Source organism: Triticum dicoccoides, chromosome 5A (genome assembly GCF_002162155.2).
Source record: "Triticum dicoccoides isolate Atlit2015 ecotype Zavitan chromosome 5A, WEW_v2.0, whole genome shotgun sequence".
NCBI classification, from domain to species: Eukaryota; Viridiplantae; Streptophyta; class Magnoliopsida; order Poales; family Poaceae; genus Triticum; species Triticum dicoccoides.
This window is the reverse complement of record NC_041388.1, coordinates 126842495-126846487: the sequence shown is the minus strand read 5'-3', so window position 1 is coordinate 126846487 and position 3993 is coordinate 126842495. Positions and strand designations below refer to the sequence as shown.

General features: G+C 44.6%; 1 long non-coding RNA gene across 1 annotated transcript; it reads right to left on the bottom strand.

The window, feature by feature from the left end:
- Window positions 1-477: 477 nt before the first annotated feature.
- LOC119300139 lies at window positions 478-3527 on the bottom strand. Its single transcript, XR_005146389.1, has 2 exons — window positions 2481-3527; window positions 478-992 (listed from the first exon to the last, which is right to left on the bottom strand). It is a non-coding gene; the product is annotated as an uncharacterized LOC119300139 (long non-coding RNA).
- Window positions 3528-3993: the final 466 nt, after the last annotated feature.

Here is a 3993-nt window from a genome sequence, read left to right as displayed (position 1 = left end):
TTTCCTAATAATAATAAAAGGGCTATGGTCATAAGTAGCTGTCTATAATAATAATCGCTATAAAAACGTTTCGTTGACTGCCCGTACGTCACCGGTCGATCTGGTTTCGTTTATCCTTTTTTTTTTTTGAGGGAAATCTGGTTTCGTTTATCCATCACCGAGTTTAAAGGCACAAGCCCAGCCCAACTAAGCCAGCGACCACAACCCACAAAACAAAAGGGTTAAAGGCCTGGGCAAGGCTAGAAAATTACTCTTGTACAGAATAGTCCCACCTTGCCCCTTTACATTAAATCCTCCCAATTTATATACGCTTTTTAGTTTTCTCGGCGTCAAGGAGTTGTCTCGGGAATTAAGGAGTGAACGGTGTAAGAGACTAAGCGTGCAAGAATAAGAAAGTCTCTGACTTGAGAATAAGGAAGGAAGGATTAAAGGAAGGAAAGCCGGATTTAAAGGAAGGCATAATCAAAGGAGGAACAATGAAATTGGAAGGGCCCCTAGATCATGCGCACATTGAAGGTGGGTCGGGCTCTCCTGCTATGCTGTGCAGCAGGGCCAACAACGTACTAATTTACAGTTTCGACCCAAAAAATCAAGTGTGCTTAGTGTGATCCCTGGGCTTAGGACTACCAGTAGTACAGGGTTGGTTTCTTGTTCAAATTAAAACAAGAAGGACCTAACGCACCGAGCACACATTTGACCCACGCATGAAGTCTTTTTAGAATTTCTAATATGTACACGGAGAGGGAGTAGTGCAGGCAAGTAATAATTAGTGCTCAGGAGTGACGAATCAAAAGCATGCTGAAACAAAGCCTGAAAGCTAACCCTTTTCATCTCACTAAGTGGAAATGCTCTATTTTTGCCTTGACGAAATCCACAACTGCTTCAACTCCAGCAGTCTAACCTTCCCAAACTGAAATGCTGCTGCTACCCTGTTTTTTTATCAAATTCTCTACCTCCTCCAGCGCCTCTCCGAGCTCCTTGTCCAGCAGAACCTGCAGAACAAGAACCCCATGAGCAAGAATCTGAATAATACTGCTGAAAGAACAAGAACATGAAGAAAGTCACAATTAAGGTGATACTGATGAAAGTGCATTTTGATGTGCTTTTGACATGATTATTTCAAGGAGCAAATGCTCAAGTTGATACAGATTATTTTGGTAAGGTACTTTATTTCCAGATGATCAACAAATGTCATGTTTTGATTCATGGATCATGCATATATATCCCGCCATTCCAATTGAAGTTAGACTAATGCAACAAGACCATAAACATGTACTCCTGGTATACAACGGAGCATACGGCATACAGCGGAGCAAGCTAATGCTGCTACACTGCTGAATTAAACATTCTTTGCCTAAGATGTCTATGCATTAATGTAATGCATGAAAGTCACTACAAATAAGCAAATAGTCATGTTTTTTTGTAGTACTGATGTTATCAAGCAGAAAAGGAAAATAAGAGAAAAGAAACAACATTCATGGGAGTGGGAGATGCTTCTGATAATCTGATGCCAAAAAGAAATGAAGAAAATAATGATGTCTTTGTACATACGGCCATAAACCCCAATGATAGAGCGAGCATGAACACTGAACATGGAAAGCAAACAGTGCTCCGGCCTCCTGATCCAGTCAGAAAACGATCAAGGCATCACGTTCCCGAATCCTACCTCACCTGGTCATTATCAGTCCCTTTATTGTTCTGGATCAGGAGCAAGGTGTACTCCTCCCTGCCTTTTATTTACCCTAATCCTACTGCCCTTTTTTGAAAGGGATTTTTTTTTTGGAATTGGAATTCTTATCCGAATAAGCAGATCCTTCAGTATCACTGCCATTTCTGTAGCATTCCTTAATGGTAGTGTTCTTTTTTCCTTATTGTGTGATCTGAATAAGCACATTCCCAAGGCTATAAGCTGCTTTAACTGAACATTTACAGGCATTTGTTACTACTGGATAATCACCACATTACTACTACTGGTCACTACACTACATGGTCAGGTTTGAGAAGAGAGCGAACTTTGGCTACATAAGATATTGTCCATAGCAATAGAAAGAAATAGCCCATATGTCCATAGCAATAGAAAGAATTACTCTAGCACATTTGTACTTGCTGCAAAAATTATATGTTTGGTCACAACTACTCAGGGTATATAAAGAACTACTCTACTCCAAATAGCTATAAACAGATAGAATCAGTACCAACTCCGAATTAAATGACCATAGTAATTAGGAACAATTTGCTGAAAATTTACTCCTGATATTGGGAGCACTGTAATTTACTCCTGACATTTTAAAAGATTACTATTGGTACATTTAAACTAAACAATTTGCTGAAAATAGGAGTACATCATGATGTTGAAATGATGATGAACAAGTACTCCAGCAATTAACAGGAACAAATCATTGCAACATCACATGAATTAAACCATGTCACAAGTCCAGTGCTAGCTATCTGTGGCACCATAGAGAAGAGGAGGAACTCACCTAGGTGGTTGTAGCCGAGGTAGAAGCTCGTCGCCGCCGTCCCTGCACAGCGAGGAAGAAGCTGCAGCACCAAGAGAGCCATGTCTTTAACAGTAACAGTAACAACTATTACCTACAAGAAGAATGAAGAACAATCTCTTGGATTACAGTACACTCACATAGTTATTGTTGTGGCCAAGAATAAAATGTTTAAACACTGAATTTACTCCAAGAACTTAAACAACGGTCTGGAATATTGAAGTACAACAAGCAGCAGAGATATCATCCTCCCACACTTGTTCCTTTGTTCTTAAGAAGATAAACATCATCATAGTACTCGAATTATAGAAAAGTTCCAGAAATAATGACTGAAACTTGGAAGCTGGGTCACAATCAGGAGTAATTGTAGCAATGAGGAACTAGCAAAAAATAATGCACTCCTAATTAACTCTAAACATGGATTGATTACTCATCGAGGAGACGCAGAACGCTGTGGCCAGAGAAGCAGCAATGAAAATGAGACGGAGAATGTTGGGCATCAATTACTCTTAGGAGGATTTGGAACCACCACAGATTAAGTAGAGAAAGGGAAGCACCACGGATTAAGGCGAAATTACTCCATCTATCTGTCAGTGCACTCTCTAAGGGGATTTGGGGAGGGGGAGGGGTCTTTTGAAGGGAACGGCGAGGAGGAGGGCCGTCCGGTCACCGAGCCGCCTCACCGCCCACTTCCGTGCCACCGCCCGCCATGGAGGACCTACTCCTCCCCGCTGGCTGCCTTCGCCGCTACCAGATCTAGCACCGTCGCAAGATCAGCCAATTTGGACCCAAAAAATGAGCATTTTTGGAGCCAGGCAGATGCGACGGGGGCAGCGGCGGCCGAATGCGTAGGATGAAGCGGCGCTCGACGGGCATATGCGATTGCAGCAGCGCTTGCTCTGCCGGGGCATGCGGCGTCGCGCCGGCGCTGGGACGGCGGAGAAGTTCGGGGGGTGCGGGTGGAATGGTGGATGCGAGTTGAGTGGGCGATGCGACGACGAGAACTGATGATTCTCTTGACTGCCGGTTGTGTTCAGTCCCAAAAACTTCCAATTTTTTTGTAAATTTACCACTAGCGACGGATATTTCGGAACAGAGGGAGTACTATTTTTGGCCGGAGTGGCCCGGGTCAACGGCGGCCTTGCGCTTGCCCGGCGCACAAATGCAGAGGAGGCGTGAGGGAAAGGACAGGGACACGGGAAGTAACGAGGAGGCGGCGTAGAAGGGTTCGTCACCGGCTTGGCAGCACTCTGCAGTCGGAGTGGCGCCCGAGGGCCGCGGGGCTGGAGGGATCAAGGCAACGGGCGCTCGCTCCTCTGTGTGTTGTGTGTCTGTTAGAAGACGCGAGGGGAAGGAGAGGGTTCGAGGGGAGAGACGAGGGGAGTGGGGGATCGGTGGCATCGGCGGCGAATAGGGACAGTGAAGGGAACTGGAACAGAGACAATGTGTGCAGTTTGTGTCGCAATGACAGTGTATTTTTTTTGAGAGCGTGCGT